Below are 8,549 nucleotides of genomic sequence, written 5' to 3' on the forward strand. Positions count from 1 at the left end.
GGCTTATAAGCCATGGCTGAAAGTATTGTTGGCTGATTTGGCATAAGAGAAAAATATTGTTCTGTGGCTGAAAACAAGCAAAAAAACAAGTCAAACAAGCCCAACTTCAACAGTCACAGTGATCGAGCTCAACATGTTTTTTGAGGAATAAGGAGGGGTTAAAAAAATCTACTGCTGGTTATCCCTTTTAGAACATGGCAATCTGAGTTGGGGTCTCATACTCAAAGGTATTTCTCTATGTTCCGTTAATTATTCTTTCAGGCATACAGGAGATGCGTTCGTCTCCTACACGTGGACGAAGATTGCAAATGCTTCAACAGTCACAGTGATCGAGCTCAACATGTTTTTTGAGGAATAAGGAGGGGTTAAAAAAAAATCTACTGCTGGTTATCCCTTTTAGAACATGGCAATCTGAGTTGGAGTCTCATACTCAAAGGTATTTCTCTATGTTCGGTTAATTATTCTTTCAGGCATACAGGAGATGCGTTCGTCGGTAACGGACCGTCTATGGTGAATACATATGGTAAGTGGCGACTTCATCAACGTTAGGATATGTACATTTATTATAGAAGTACAAGTACACATGTATATGTGAGCGTTTATCTCTATACTGTATTTTGAAAAATTACGCTGCAACACTCAAACTTAAAAAAAAAGATAATGGAAGAACATCAGGCTTCGTCCCCACAAGTGAAGAATCATATTAAAGTTATTATAGAACACAAATGCTTGAAGCAAAAACAATCAATGCCAAATAAACTTAGTTTGTAATCTTAAAGACATAAGGCCACCCATGGGAGACAAAGAAGACCATTGCCGTAAATTCCAATGTGTGACCAGAAAAGCCGATATGCTCTTTCTTGTCATCACAACATTGCAAATTTGCAATTGACACAGCCTTGCAATTCATGAGTCCAATGACGGAGCCATGCAACACTCAAGCTGCATGTTTCAAAATAACGGTTGCAATGAGATTAATCTTCAGATTCTTGACGTGTAACTGACACCATTTCAATTGTACGTATACAACATGCTACGACGCCCAAATGGCAAAAAATGACGAAAACAAAAACAAAAAGTGGCGTGTGTATATTTCGATATGAGAGGACACACGATACGACTACACGTACCTCCTTTAATTTTCTACATCCGGGTCAGTAAGTTTGAGCCCCCATGAGATGTCTTCGCAAGCACGGACATGGGGCAGCAGGACCCCGGTGTTGATGATCGTGCCGATCTCTTTCCTCGTGCACTCGAAGGAGGGCGCCCCGTGAGAGCACGGCTCCATGGACATGGCCCTGGTGCAAGGCGGGTCGGGCGCCGTCTGGTTCTCCGGCATGAACATGAGGTACGGCCTGAGCCCGCCCATCGCGTAGCCGACGTACCCGAACGTCGACCATGCACTGGTGACGATCTTGTCGGTGAGGCTGAGCAGGTAGATCTCCGCCGCCGCCTTCATGTCGTGCTTGTTGTGGTACCACTGCTGGTGCTCCTCGTGGCTGGGCTGGAACAGGCTCACCACCTCGCCGTCGGCGTTCGCCGACTTCCAGTACATCTCCCGGATGTTGTCGTGGTACCACGCGCTCAGCCCGGTTACCAGAACGGCCTTCTTGGACCGCCGCGCGCCGGCGGGCGGCGGGAGGGGCGGCGCGACCCCTTCCGTGGTCACCACCCCCGGCAGCAGATGCTCCCGCGACGTGCACGCGAGGATCTGGTCCAGCACGTGCTGCGCCGGCTTGTCGGCGCCGGCGAACAGCACCCGGATCTGGATGCCCAGCCGCTCGTCTGCATCCCTCAGGTACGAGTTGTAGTACCTGGTGACCATGCCCCAGACGTCGTTGGTCGGGTGCAGGTGCAGCAGGTACCGCGACAGGAGGTAGAACACCGAGTCCTTCCGCGGGAACAGCCGGTCCAGCTCCTCCTGGTACGCCGGGTTGAAGAAGAGCCCCGGCGCCATGTACTGGTCCGTCCGGATGATCGCCCACTGCATCCGGCGGAGGAACGACTCGCGGTGGTTGTCGCAGTACACGAGCCGGTTCGCCGGCGACGCGGCGTGGTCCAGGTGCAGGTACACGAACCGCATCCCGGACACGGACCCGCTCCGGTTCACCACAACGTTCCCGTAGCTCTCCGGCGCCGCCTCGTCCAGCTGCCGGAACTGGCTGTCGAGCGGGAAGTCGAGCGGCAGCGCCCACGTCGTCCCCGGGAACGGCTCGCAGAAGAGGTCCGGCAGGGTGTTGCCGTAGCCGGGGTCCACGAGGAGCACGCGGTTGGTGAGCAGGGCGTAGAGGAACACCGAGGTGATCGCCAGCATCCGGCTGCCGAGGCCCCTGTAGGAGATGAGCACGAGTTAGCTGCAGCCGTCGACGTCGTCGACGGCGCCGGTTTCCCCGGACCTGAGCCTCTCTGACGCTCTCATGTATGGCTCCGTGCCCGGGCCGCACCGCCGCTGCAGACGGGGACGGCAGCCGGGTCATGTTCTTGCGGTAGTAAACGGACTGGTACCGGCTGGCGCAGGTCTGTTCATCGAATCCTGGAAGCAGCAGGCCACCAAGAAGTGTGTCTTTCTTGGATTCTGCCAGTAATAAGGCGAAAACCAGAGCTAATTAAGCTGTGATCAATTCAAAACCCAAAATATCTTTATTTTCCCTAGAAGTGTGTATATGACCTAAGAGTTTTCGAGTCATTACCATATTATTGCATCACTTTCTAATCAATCAAACTTGTATTGCCTTTGTTGCATATAACACCACTCCAGATCAGTTTTCTCCCGTCGGCCTCGAGCACTCCCTACGGCTGCGCATCCTCCGTCAGAAGCGCAGAAACATCCCCCGCGTTGCTGCCGAAAAGTCTTTCCCGTCGGTGCCTTCCGTCATGGAGCGATTTTCGGGCCTTCCGCGCGCACAAACCAGGCTCTCCCGCGCTCGTCTAAGCTTTTGGCGCGCAGGAACGAAGATCTCGCGCGCTGCTGGTCCACCCAAAAGAGACGCGCGCCTGCGAGTCCAGCGAAATATTTCGCGTCCGCGCCCTTGAGCAGTCCAACCGTCCTGAACCCCATCTCTATCCTCCAAAAAATCTCCCATCCCTATCCACTCCACCCCGCCTCCAGATCCCGTCCGTCGCCGAGGTGCCCGCGAGCTAGGGCCGCGCGCATCCACCCGCCGCGGCACGCCCCGAGCCACAGCAGCCGGCCGCCGCGGCACGCCCCAGCCACAGCAGCCGCCCGCCGCCCGCAGCTTTTCCCGCTGCGACGCGGCCGGCGCCCGATGCGACGCCGCTGCCAGCCACCGCCGCCGCCGGCTGCGGCCTGCACGCAGCCACCACCAGCCCCTCCTGTCGCCCCGAGCCACCACGGTGTCGTCCCAATCGACTACGACGTTGCCGGCCGTCCCTCAACAACAGGCAACAGCGCCGCCGCACGCCGACCTGAAGGACAGCAGCCCCCTCTACCTCCGTACGGTGCTCCATCTTTTCTTTTCCTATTGCAATTTAGATTTTTCCCCATCTTCAGATCCCCAAACAATTTTGGATCTTGTATTTTCTTCTTGCCCTTGTTAATTGATGCGCTCATCTGACTCGATTTTGCCTGCTGTGGCATTTGAATGTCGCGGGGGGCTTCTTTCATGTTGCAGCACCTGACGAGCTGAGCCGGAACAACTCTAGCTTCTGAACCACCAACTCTGGCAGAACAATTTGGCTCTCACTGACGGACAGCAAGGTCAGACCACGGCCACCATGTAGCCTATATATTCTTGATCTGTGCTAGACCAGTTGTGGTGAATTAACTGCTATCTCCTTGCTAGCTGTTTTGATCCCTGCACCAATATTGCACTATCAAAGCTTGGTTGTAGTAACGACCTGAAGATTTTGCTTCCAATTCTTTCAAAGCTTGCATCTAGATGTGCTTTTGATTGATGTCTAGTGACTATTTTTTGCTGCTCTATATGTACAGATTAAGTCACTTGTCGATGAATTTTGCTGCTCTATTTTGCACAAATTTAGACATAACACAAGTTTCCAGTGACTAATTTTGCTATAGATGCTCTATTTTGCATTCTGATTCACTGGTTATGGTGTGCTAGCTGTATAGGAAATTTGTTATTATGTCTTTTAATGTTCTATTACTAGCTGTATGGGAATTTTTATTTTGTTTGACTGAAGCAATTTGTGATATGTCTAAATTTGTAACAGGTTTCTCACTGTGACCTGGTTGGCTGTTGCTGCTTTACTTGGTTCTCTGTGGTTTGTGAACTGACCTCGAAGTCTTGGACAACTACTGTGACTCGGCTAGCCGCTGGCTAGTTCTCATCTTATACAAGCTGGCAGATAAGATATGGCAGATCGTGAGTGGATGTATAGTGGTTGGAAGCGTGGTAGGCTATCAAATGAATGGGTTGATAAAACATGAGTTTTTGGATCATGCCTTCTCAATTCCTGAATTAGTTGAGTCTGATACAATTAAGTGCCCTTGTTCCATGTGCCAGAATTATTTCAGGCATAAAAGGCCTAGGATAGAGCTACATTTGTGCCACAATGGGTTCAAGGAAAATTACCAAACTTGGACAGCACATGGGGAGAGGCAGGGAAATCACAGCCTTGAGATTGGTTCTGGGGTAGAACATGAGGGATTTGGTGAGACAGATCGGATGGATTCTATGCTAGTTGACTTAGCTGGTGAGCACCCACCATTAGTTGATGAAACACCAACTGGTTTTGCTGAAGCCTTCTATAGAATGGTTGTTAGTGCAGATGAGCAAGTACATGAGCAAACCTTGCACTCTAGGCTCTCTGCTGTTGCTCGTCTATTGGCCATTAAATCACAGTACAATCTTTCAGTGGCATGTTATGATGATTATGTGGAACTCATGCATGGACTCCTCCCTCCTAGTTCTAAGATTCCTAAGAACTTCTACCATTCTAAAAAATTGCTAGAGGGCCTTGGTATGCCATACCATAAAATTGATGTTTGTGATAAAAATTGCATGCTGTACTATAAAGATAACAAGGATAAGGATAAGTGTGACATGGTAAGATTAACATTATCTTCACCTGCAGCTGCTTGTGCACCAGCTGCCATCATACTTGTTCTCCTAGCGCATTTATATTTGTACTTGTTCTCCTGCAGCTGCTTGTGTACCAGCTGCTTCAGAAGTAAGAAATTTATTATTTCTGTTCTATAATCAACACATGTTCTGGGATTTGTTTATGTTCTTGGTCTTAGCTACCATCATACTTGTTCTCCTGGCACATTTATATTTATATTTGGAGCATCTGAATAGCTCTTCTGCTACTGTGCTGGACAAGTCATTAAAGTTGTGCGTAGTTGCATTTTATAATGTAATGTACATATTGTCTTTATTTTAGAAAGCTAGCCAAATTACAGGGTGAAATATTGATTATTCTCAATATTAGTGAGAAAAGGCTAGCATATTCTGATTGACATTGTTTTCCACTTGTAATGTCTAGTTTCAGTAAGGTCAGGCTTCTTGATCTTTAGCATACTCTCACATGTACCTTTAAGTGAACCCATGGTAGCTTTAACTGTGTATGCTTTGCTTGCTTGAGATTTAAGCTGCAGCTGCTGTAGCCTTTTTAGTTCAATCCACAGTACATTATAGGAGGTAAACCGCACTGCAGCTGAGGGCATGTGTGTTACTGCTAGTAAGTCCTAGTTTTTTTTTTGTGGTAAGGACCAATGGAGAAGCATAAGCTATGCTGCTTTGCATCGTTTCAGATTCGCCAAAGGAGTATCATATATTCTGTCCAGTGAATGAAACTGTGCAGCTGCCACCTCCTATTTTATTTATTCAAAGTGATTCAGTGGTTGTAAATAGATGCATGCTTGCCTCCTGATAGGATTGGTGTCAGCAGTAGGCTGTTTTATTTATTTATGCTTGCCTCCTGGAATGATCCTATTTATTTGTTTTGGTTGTAGGGAGGGACTATAGATGGATCATCTCGTGCTTCAGCCAACATGGAGAGGGACAACAGCGATGGCCATTGAGTTGTGCGGTGGCAGGAAGTATTTTGTGAAGCCGTAGCCTTTTGTTTATCTACTATGGCTGATGGCAACAACCAGCAAGTTCGAAGGCCATGCATGTGTCATGCTGGGTATTTTGTGCAAGGGAGGTATTTTGGTTGTGCATGAGCTGCTGCATATCTAGTTTATGAAGCAACATATGCGGATTCCATCGCGCTTCAAGGCATGCGTGCTAGTTGTGGAGTAGCAGTTACATGTTGCCTATTCACTGCACGACTGCTTGTGCAGAAGTGGGTGCACACTGCCATCAAAGAGCAGCTTGCTACTTGTAGATTTCCTGGGTCAAGGAATGTCGTTTTTTTGGCTATCTTGTGCAGAAGTGGCTGCATACTGTCATGAGATAGCAGCTAGCTACCTGTAGTTGTGTTGGGAGATAGATAGCACCTAGTTGTGAGTTAGCACTTTTAACTTGTGCTCCCTGTTAGGTACCTAACTAGAAGGCTGACTAGGAGGCACCAATTATTATATGCCTTTGTATTCATGAACAACTTGAATGATGTTCTAAGATTATTGAATGTAATATTTATTACTTCAGTGTGGATGAATGGTTACATCAGTTGCTGTAATATTCTTTTTTAATGGCTAATTACTTGCTGTGAACAGTGGTCTTATAATGGCTAAATAATCAGCCAATTGACTGGAAATATTTTCCCTGACGGAGGTGAACTGTCAGGAATTATCTCAGGCCTGACTGTTTGGCAACCGACGGTAAAGATATTTCATGCCTGACAGTTAGGCAACCGACGGGAAAGTTGAACCTATCCCTGACAGTTCAGAAACCGACAGTGAAAGTTTGAAATTTCGCTGACAGTTCAGCTGCCGACGCGGAAAGTTGAAAACTATCCCTGACGGTGCTCGGCCGTCAGGAAAAACTTCCCTGACGGAGGATTAGGAACCGACGCTGTTGATCTTTCCTGACGGCCGCAGCCGTCACGACATGGTCCGTGACGGTTTTCCGTCAGGGAAACTTGACTTTCCGTGTCGTTTCTTTCGTGACGGATTATCCCTAACGATAACTTTCACGGATGACCTTTCTTGACGATTTTTAACACTTTTCCTGACGGAATAGGCCGTCAGGAAAAAACTTGGATGGGGTGGTGTAATAAGAAGAAAAAAACTTCTGCTGGTTTGTACACCAAAAATGCCCTTGATTTAAAATATGAACATACTATTGATCATGGTGGTACATACTCATATATATATATACCTCACACAAAATTATCATCACGGTTTTCTCCCGAGTCAAAATATTTTAAGTTTGATCAAATTTGTAGATCAGGTTGTCAATATTTTTACGACACAGAATAGATACATTATGAAAATATAATTTTAATAAATTTGATAATACTTAGTTGGTAATTATCATTGTGTAATATGATTACTAAGCTATATAATAGTACTCGTAAGCTTAAATACTATATGAAAAAAAAACTTTTTCTCCATTGGATCTGTATCTAATGGATAAAATTCTCCTTGCCTAAGACCAAAAAACACAAACTTATGGCTATATGCGCAAGGAACCTTGAACCTAATTCTTGTCAACCAATGAAAAACCTTAATTTCACGCAAGACTAGAGTCACAATGCAATCGCAAGTTAAAATACAGAGAGAATTTCAGATCCTGGGCCCAGAAAATACTCAAAAGGCCCTGCTTGCTTGTGTTTTTTTTGGTAGTCTAGTACCGTAATTTTGAACCGGAAGCTGCATGATACTACTGGACCGATGTGATATGTACGAGAATGATAAATTTTGAATCGGAAGCCGCACGCTAATTTCAAGCTTGTGTACATGCAAACAGTAGTGGTGAGATGGAGCGCCTGAGCGGAGTGATTACCTGTTTGTCGTTGCGCGCCTACGCTGGCCACGGTGGACCTGATCCACACCACCGGCGCGCCGAGGCGGCCGCTGAGGAGGAAAAGAAGCGGCGGCGTGGTCATGATCAGGACCACCACGGTGGCACTCACCACGGGGCTCCATCGCCTGACGCTGGCGGGTGCCTGCTTGGTGTCCTTCTTCTTCCCCGTCAACGGCGAGACCTCCTCGATCCCCAGCCAGCTGCTGATGGGCTCGTCGCCTCGCTCTGTTCTGCCGCAGCTGTCGTCCATCTTGTCTTGCATTGGCTTGGCTAGCTAGTGTGGGCTATTCTAAGTTCTAACGAGCTAGCTAGCCTAGCTGCTGCTTCACTTGTGTATTGGCTTATTGGCTACTAGCCAATGGTGATAGGTTGGAGTGGAATGCCCGGCACGTCGGATCGGCTCAAATTAATCTACTACTACGGATCGGATCGCCATGCATGCATGGGTTTTCGTATTAGGATCCGGACTCGAGAGTCGAGAGTGCTGCGACACTTGACCGCTGGGGTGGGGGCTGGCTGGCCGGCCACCCCCCTCACATGGCTACTATTCACGCGAACCAGTCAGCAGTACTTCTCTCTCACATAAATGAACTAGTAACGATACGATCTAACCAACCGAACAGGCTAGCTAGCTAACTGCTGTTAGCTGGTAAA

At 47.9% G+C, this 8,549-nt stretch overlaps 1 long non-coding RNA gene and 1 pseudogene across 1 annotated transcript; one reads left to right on the forward strand and one right to left on the reverse strand.

Annotated features, from left to right (window-relative positions):
- Positions 1-1,135: 1,135 nt before the first annotated feature.
- LOC136528048 (galactoside 2-alpha-L-fucosyltransferase-like) lies at positions 1,136-8,145 on the reverse strand (annotated as a pseudogene).
- Positions 3,003-6,569, forward strand: LOC136528049 (uncharacterized). The gene is made up of 2 exons (XR_010776981.1): positions 3,003-3,718; positions 4,192-6,569. It is a non-coding gene; the product is annotated as an uncharacterized lncRNA (long non-coding RNA).
- Positions 8,146-8,549: the final 404 nt, after the last annotated feature.

Source organism: Miscanthus floridulus, chromosome 19 (genome assembly GCF_019320115.1).
Source record: "Miscanthus floridulus cultivar M001 chromosome 19, ASM1932011v1, whole genome shotgun sequence".
NCBI classification, from domain to species: domain Eukaryota; kingdom Viridiplantae; phylum Streptophyta; class Magnoliopsida; order Poales; family Poaceae; genus Miscanthus; species Miscanthus floridulus.